Raw genomic sequence first — 9,180 nt, forward strand, 5'->3', positions numbered from 1 at the left:
GGTAGGAAGGTTTGCCCAAAGACGTTGCATTAGAGGCTACTTAAGTTCTATGCTAGGTAATCAAAATCCATAACCAAGGGAAAATCTCAAGAATATCTCTTCAAATTCAATTTAGAACATAACGCAGGTGAAGAGAAAATTTTCTTTGAAAATGAAGGACATGAAGTGCCATGAATCCAAAACGCTTGTACCTTTATCAACCGGGGTACCCTTATCCAAATGAATGGTGCTTATAGTGATTTCTCTGGGTGTCCTTATATTGTTGACAGGCAATAAGATAAGATATTGAGCATTTAATAGAGGAACCATTGCACGTTACATCCTTGACAGGCAATGTCTATCAAGTAGATAACTACGAGTCTACATTTTTGTGTAAATTTTTTGATGCGGGCACATAAATTGAATAGTGGTACTGTCTATCAAGTAAATTTCGTATTAACATTTTCTTGGCAGGTTTTGTGACAGCTATCCTGATCAGGTCAATACATAGAAATGTCAAATGTGCATATAATGATTCTACCTGACATACTTTATAGTTTATATAGCAAGAACAGTCTTTGAGGACGGACCGCGTTCCTCAACATCGCAAAAACAAAATTCGCTTTTTTGCTCTCGTAGTCTTTTTTTGTGGGTCACGGTGGGGCCGCGGAGGATAGCAGAGGTCCCGTTTTTGAAGTTGGGTTTGTGTCCGGCGATTTTTCCTCTCGGTTTTTCTCTTAGTTCGTTAAGAATTTTCGTAGCAAGAAATGCATGTCAGAATATAATTATTTTATTTTCGGGAAAAAAAAAACACAGACGAAACCTATGTTTTTCTTTTCCTCGGCAAAGACGAAACCTATGTTACGATAGCGTTTTTTTTTGTTGTAAGAATTGAAGTCCTATAAATGCATGTACAGCCCTGTCTAGAGAAATACATCAACACCTCCCTATCAATAACGATTACTTTTCCCTGCTTCTTTCTTTCTTAACAATTCGACGTGTTTCTCTTGGGATTTCTTTTCAGTACGTAATCAATATTTTCGGGCTTTATCTTTGGGTTAGCATTTTTTTGAAAATTCTCCATCTGGTTAATATTTCAGTTGTACTCGCTTGTAATTTTGTATTTCAGTGCAAGACGCTTGTATGCATCGATTGCGCAGTTTACTGTTCCTAGTTGTTGCTTTAAACTCTAGGGTTGGCTTTTAGCTTTTTTATCCCTATCTATAATTTTCCGAGTATGCAAAAATCTTCTAATTTCTAACCCTTTTTCTTATGCGTGAAGGTGTCGTTTCTAGCCAATCAGATTGGTGACAACTACCGATCAAAAGAAAAGAATGATGACAACTAGAGTGAGAGAGTTAATTGTAGTGAAACCGGCCGAAGAAACACCAAAACTGTCTCTATGGATGTCAAATGTCGACCGGCTATTCAGAAAACACGTACAAGCTGTGTACTTTTACAGGCGTCCAACATTAACAGTAGGTTCTTCTTCCTGTTCGAAAGATTTCTTTAACTCAACTGTACTCAAGGATGGTCTAAGCAAAGCTCTCGTTACTTACTACCCGATTGCTGGGAGATTGAAGAGAAGTGAGTCAGGTAGAGTGGAAATCGATTGCACTGGTGAAGGTGTAATTTTAATAGAGGCGGAAACAGATTCATGTATCGAGGATCTCGGCGATTTCACTCCTAATGAACAACTTATGCCTCTCAGTCCTAATCTTGATAATGATGATGATATTTCTTCATATCCACCCCTTTTGGTTCAGGTTTATATTCGCTATCCATCTCTTTTGATTCAGTAACCAAGTTTAATTTTAGCTCATCTTGGTTCTGATTTGTCAAGGCTCTACAAATCTTATCTTTATGCATTGATGCAGGTAACCCATTTCAAGTGCGGTGCTGTTTGTCTAAGTACATCACTAAGCCATATAATAGCCGATGGAGTCTCCAGTATTAATTTCATTAATACATGGTCAGATCTCTGTCGAGGATCAGAAGACATTAAATCTGTCCCGTTCTTGGATCGAACCATATTACGAGCGCGTGACCCGCCAGTAGTGTCTTTCCCGCATATAGAACACAAACGACCTTCCATGAACATACCATCTACTTCTCCGTTATCAGAACCAAAGATTGCGACTGCGAAGCTCAATATCTCAACTATGCAGGCTAATCAACTCAAATCCAAATGCAATAAGGGCGAGTTTCAGTTTAGCACATACGAAGTCATTGCAGGACATTTATGGCGTTGTTCATGTAAAGCACGTAAACTTAAGGATGATCAAGAAACCGCGATATTATCCCATTAGATTGCCGTTCACGTTTAAGTCCTCCTCTTCCGAATGGTTATTTCGGGAACGCCATATTTTACGTAGCACCAACAGCAACTTCAGGTAATATTATATCAAAACCATTAAGCTACGCTGTCAACTTAATACACGAGACATTTACAACGTCAAACAATGAGTATTTTAGGTCAGCGCTTGATTTCCTGGAATTACATCCAAATATCCGTCTCCTTACCGATGGTACTCAAACATTTAAGGGCTGCAATGTTAATAACACAACTTGGGCTAGGCTGCCAATATATGAAGCTGATTTTGGGTGGGGAAAACCGTTTTATATGGGTCCGTCTGTACAACGTTTTCCGGGTCGAAGTACTCTGATTCCAAACCCACCGGGAAGTGACTGTGGCTTTTCTTTAATTATTTCTTTGGAGTCTGATTATCATATGAATCTTTTTAAGAAGTATTTTTATGATATTTGATCTGATCAAATTGTGATGTAAGAAAATAATAAGTGTTAAAAGCTATTTAATTTGGTTTGTTTATCTGCAAGTGAATTTTGCTTGCATGTTGGTCTTCATTTTCCATGTAGTTTTGATAAACGCAATAAAAATTATGCTGTACTTGCATTATAATCGATGGGTTACTTAGTTTCGATGGGTTACGTAGTTTCGCAGAAATTAAATGGAGTCTATCCGTTAGGGACACTGCTATTAGTGTGCTCAGCTGGGGTCAGCCGTAGCGGGCATGCCCAGATTCAGAAATAAAAACAAATCTTCATTTGTTTGGGAACAATCAAAACGACACATTCTCGCATGCAAGTTAATGCGAGTAAAATTGGTTCACAATGCTATTCTCACATATACTATTCGTTATTGTGGGGGCCAGTTGGCAATTCGGAGTACGGCATATGTATGGAACGACAAACATACAAGTATTATACGAATTCGTAAAAGTCAAGTTCGGTCAAAAATTCGATTAAAAATTCGTGATTCGAAAGTAGTACAGAACGACATACGTATGTATATAGTTCGTTTTAGAATTTGAGTTCGGTACGGAAAATACGGAAGACGTTAATTAATAAAATAATATGTTTTATTTTGTGGGGAGCATGGACCTAAATGCAATATATTTGTTTGTATAGTAAAAGAATTTTATCTCAAACACGAATCTGATGATGATGTTGGAATTGATCGAACTGCTACCTTTCTCACCAGGTGAACAGTGTTGAGGAGTACCTGTAAAAAACCCTCTGATGCTTAAGTTAGATAGAGTTTTTCACATGAGTTTTTGTAGAGAAGATTGCGTACCTGTTAGGGTTGTGAACCCAAGTATTTATATGTTTCAGTTTAGGGTACCCTAATTTCGAGATAAGTATGATCTGTATCTATCTTGCTCTGTAAGTCTCCTGAAAAGTTCCAGAACTTTCCCTCTGCGACTTGGCCACCAAGCATTCTAGATACTTCCAGAATATTCTTCTAGGATTATGGAATTAGGCAACCAAAGTAAGTAATTGGTCAAGCCCAAGCAAATAGGTGAAGTAAGCTAAGCCCACGAAGTGGGGCTGAGAAATCCGCAAGCCAAATGAACGTAGGCGGAAACATCCAGCGAGCCAATGTCTCGGCTCAGCTGGCGACCCGGCTTAATTGAGCCTACTCGATTCAGCTAGGTGGAGCGTGAATATCCGTCAGTCCAAAGTAGTGGGGCGTACAAATCTGAGGGCTTTGGAAGTACACTAATCCGCGGCGCGCTGAATCATCACCAACTTGCCGGCCAGAGGAGGCTGCCGACCTTACCGCCGGATTCTGCCGCCGTCCAACTGTTGCTGCTGCCGTCGCTGGAGAAGAAAACTATGTCGTCGGACGAGTTGCTACACTAACTTGGAAAAAATTTGGTGTTAGCTAAATATACCTAGCTAGTTGATAATACATTTACTTTAATCCGCGAGACAAAGTTGATAATCCATTTTTATGTATTGTGTTAGTTTCAAAACAATGTTTTACATGAAGCGTAATAATTTCAGTTGCTGAAAACGGTTTAACCCGGTGAGCATCCAATGGATGATAGAGAATGACTTCTTCATTTGGATTGAGAATTACCACTATTAGCTTTCAATTTTCCTCTGACCATCAAATGTAATGTGAATAACCCCCATCCGCTCTTTGAAACAAGGGGCGCTGAAATGGGCCCCACCACTCCTCTCACATGGTACAAAAATAGGGATTTTATCCTAATGCCTATACGATTAAGGTTTTCGAAAGGTTTAAGGCTTTAAAGGAAAGCGATTGCAGACATTCTTTCTCCAACACTAGTATAAAATTTGGTGAGCGGAGTATCATGCAATTCAGATTTAATTGTGTCATGAAACTAGTTTCATGTCATGAATAGTGATAATAAAACCTATAAATATGCAGTTGCCTGATTTTTTATCTAGTTTTTAATGATAAAAATAAGGGGAAATAGTTATAAATTTAGATGGCGGAGGAAACTGTTTTCAAGAATTACAAATGAATTACACATGATATCGTTTTAGCTAAATGGACCATCGAGGAACAACTATTGCATCTAAAATCTTCAAGATTTCAAAATTCTCAGTTTTCTAGACTTACAAATTTCTTGCTTTTGGTTTGAAAAAAATATAAGTAATCAATAATTCCGCAACTCTACATCTATGGGTTGAAGGTTTTATCTCATTTTCACATGACTTTACTTGACAGTGTCAACTAACTCGCTCGATTCAGCTTTATTTATTTTTAACTCCTTGATCAATATATTTATATTTTAATTTTATATTTGTTTTTCTAATTTAACAAATGCACTTTCTTACTAGCCCACTTGAATTTTATATGGGCGATAACATTCTCTGATCCGACGCTAAGGATCTGTTAGAGCTTCTCCAATGGTTGGTGTGTGTGTTTCATGTGTGGCAACACAAACAAAACATTCTAATTCCATTTCTCCTTAAATTTAGGGTGAAAAAATAATTCATCTCCAATAGTGCTGTGTGTGATCATCTTTTCATTAAATGTAAGTTTTATCTTGAATTTTATTAAAATTTTTATAAGAGCTAAAAATAGTTATTTAATATATTAAAATTAATTTTAGTTAAGCAAAAGCTTATTTGGATAGTTTGTTAGACATTCACCTTGACAATGTCTAACAAAAATTAAGCCATGTCATCTTCACATTTATTTAAGAAGTTGGGTTGGAGAAGAATTTTAGGAAAATGAATGTCTTTCCTACCTTTCCCACCTTTTGGATTGAATATAGGCTGAGAAGATCTGCGGATCGGCAATCGCATGAGTCAACTTAGCTGAAAAAATAGTCACTGTCTTCTTCAATTTCTACACCTAATCTTCTTTGCATGTCATGATCTGATTCATTTTAGAGCTTTAATAACTGTATTTTTTTATTAAGATTCCTCCCTGTCTTTTTTCTGTTCTTCTTTTAATGTGATTTTGTTTTTTATCCATGAACAATAGGTAGTGCTTTCATCTGGTCATCTGTCATCGAAAGGTTTACCTGATTAAAGACGTTGGTCCCAATCTCCAAAGGTTGTATCTACCCAAAGCATTAACAATGTCAGAATTGAATGAAGAAGTCAAAATATGCTAGATGGGTTTTCAAAATTTTGAGCATAGCAAACTCCGTCAAAGGACACCAATCTCAATCTTTCTGAAACATCAACAACTTGGAACATTTTCTCTGAAGCTTTCAACACGTCTCAAATGGAAATCATGCAAGGAAGCTATAAATTGGTTAGTTATCAGTTTCATCATCATCATCATTCTCTCATCACAAAATCTCATATCTCAAAATGTCTGATAACACCTCTTATGGGGAAGTCTCTGACTTGATTGAGAAAATAAACTCCACTAATTTGAATGAAGAAGAGAATGTTAGGAGAGTCATTCGATACCCTCACATCAAACTCAGCAAAGGGATCAAACAATGTGAAAGAAGTCTTATTGGGAAGGTTATGTGTGAAAGTACAATGCCTGTTAGAAAAGTAGAGTATGAAGCTACTCTAGTCTGGGGTCATGGGCATTTCACAAATAGAGCAAGAGGTATCAATGTTTTCACTTTCACTTTTCAATCCTGGAGAGAATACAATGAAATTTTAGTTGGAGGACCTTGGAACATTGATGGTTATCTCATGGTGCTGAAAGAATGGAATCCTACTATGGATGCCAGAAATATCGACTTCAACATTCAAAAATACTGGATTGATATCAAAAAGATGCCAATAGAGTTCCAGAACGACGAAGTTGTCAATCAAATAGCAAGCATTGTTGGAAGAGTTATCAAGTTGGAACCTTAAGATGGATTCCCAACAGATAGTAACATTGTAAGTGCTCTTATTGAATTTAATGTAACCAATCCAATGATTAGAGGAATTTTGGCTGAGAATGCTGCTAAATACAAACAATGGGTACCAATATATTTTCAGAAGCAGCCAAGGAAGTTATGTCCAGCTTGTCTTATTGCTAACCATAATGAAAATTAATGTGAAGAGAAAGCAAAAAATGTTCAGATAATAACAAGGTATATCTTCAAATTTGGAGAAGACTTTGGAGAAGTTATTGATCCAAGACTGAACAACCCAGAGTTTTCCGTAGGAGAAATCATTCATATCTCTCCAAAGAAGAATACCAAAAGAATAAATAGTTCAAAAAGAGCTTTTGTTATTCCAGAGGACGGTCACCTAGTTTCTACCATCTACTCTCAAGGATCATCTAATGCACCTGAAAGCTCAAATGCAAGAAAGAGCAAAAGAACTAGAGAGTATGGTAGCACATCTCAAGCCAGCTATGCAGACCAGAATGAAGATCAAGAAGCCAACAACGACATGGAAGGTAATGAAGCTTACTACAACCAAATGTATAATAATGAGCAAGGAGATTGGGACATCCACATTGCTCAAAATCAGGGAAATCATGGATGGCAGAATGATTAGGTATACATCACTTTCAAAAACTTTCTTTTAACTCAAAATAACTTTTATCTCTCTAAAATAGTCAACCAAATTTCTTTTAATTTCTCTGCTCAGAATTTCTTGTTTTGCCAATTAGACTTGTGCATTATTAGACACTTCTCAAGACACAAAAAAATGAAAGTCCTAGCCTGGAATGTCCAGGGTATAGGAAATAAAAGAACCAGACATCATTTAAATGATTACATCTTTAATTACAACCCTGACATTGTCTTTTTATCTGAAACCAAAAATAAGCCAGAAAAAGTTACAAAATTTCTAGCTCATTTAGGTTATCCAAACATAAAATGTCAGGAGAACATAGGAAAGTCCGGAGGTCTTGCACTTTTGTGGAAAGATGGATTAGGTGTAAATATTTTACATACTTCAAAAAACATGATGCATCTAATTGTATGTTCTCAAGTTCAAGACAAGAAATAGATGCTATCTTGCATATATGGTTCTCATCACAAAAGAGAAAGAGAAGAAAAATGGCATTTCATTCAAGATTTGGGAGAAAGTCTCTCAATACCATGGGTTATATTGGGAGACCTTAACATCACATTACATTCTTCAGAAAAACAGAGCTTCAGCACAAACCCATCTCCTTCTTATAAAGTTGTTCATGACACAATAGATAAACATGGGCTTAGAGACATTCCTTTCACAGGTTCACCCTTTACATGGACAAATCAGAGAAACCTAGAAAAAAATGTTAAAACCAGAATTGACAGACCCCTAGACAACAACAATTGGTTTTCTCTCTTATCCCAACTCAGTCATAAACAACTTGGTACCACATGGATCTGATCATGCTCCTATCCTTCTTCACACCCAATCAACAGTCAAAACAAATCCAAAAGTTCAAAGATTCTATCAAGTTTGGTTATCTCATCCCAACTGTAAAGAAGTAATTGAAGAAAGCTGGAATGCGAAAGAAAACAAGGACAAGAATATCACAGGAAAACTTCAAGCTACTACAAAAGCTCCGGGAAAATGGAACCACAATGTTTTTGGGCATGTCAACACAGAAATTAAGAAAGCTCAGAAGAAAATCCAAGAAGAAAAAAGTAAAAGCTCTCCAGATAACTGCAAAATTAAGGCACTTGAAATTGCTTTAAATTCTTGGTATGACAAAAGAGCAGCCATTCAGTATCAACAGTCTAATGAGAATCTCATCAAGAAAGAAGATATAAACAACAAGCTATTCCATTCTAAGGCTAACTTCAGAAGGAAAAGGAATCACATTGATACTTTACTAAATGAAGATGGTAATTGGGTTTCTAACAAATAAGAAATTGAGTCCTTCCTCACTCATCACTTCAGCAATATATATTTCTCTACAAGTCACAGTATAGATTCAGAAATTCTTCAGCTCATAAATCCTTGTGTTACAGAAGAAGAAAACAACAAGCTAACTCAAGTTCCAACTGAAGATTAGGTAAAGGAAGCAATGCTTAACATCAATGCTTGGGATGCACCAGGACCAGATGGATACCATGCAGGTTTTTATCAACACACTTGGATCATAGTAGGAAAGGAGTTAACAAAAATGATTCAAAATTTTTTCAAACATGGTTTCTTTCCCAACTCAATAAATGAAACATTTCAAGTCCTTATCCCAAAAAAAGAAACAGTCATAAAGCCAAATAAGCTAAGACCCATAAGCCTGTATAACATTACTTAAAAAACCATCACCAAAATCCTAGCAGTCAGATTAAAACCAATTCTTCACAAAATCATCTCACCATGGCAGTCAGCTTATGTACCAGGAAGGAATATCCATGATAATGTGATCATTGCACATGAGATGATGCAATATATGAAGACTACTAAAGCTAATTTGGGAGTGGTAGGAATTAAGTTGGATATGGCCAAAGCATTTGACAGAATTGAATGAGACTTCTTGCAAGCAATCATGAGTCGTTTGGGTTTTTCTCAGAA

General features: G+C 36.5%; 1 pseudogene; it reads left to right on the forward strand.

Moving 5' to 3' along the window:
* Nucleotides 1-1,316: 1,316 nt before the first annotated feature.
* LOC113325236 lies at nt 1,317-2,746 on the forward strand (annotated as a pseudogene).
* Nucleotides 2,747-9,180: the final 6,434 nt, after the last annotated feature.

The sequence above is a fragment of the Papaver somniferum genome, chromosome 11, assembly GCF_003573695.1.
Source record: "Papaver somniferum cultivar HN1 chromosome 11, ASM357369v1, whole genome shotgun sequence".
NCBI lineage: Eukaryota > Viridiplantae > Streptophyta > Magnoliopsida > Ranunculales > Papaveraceae > Papaver > Papaver somniferum.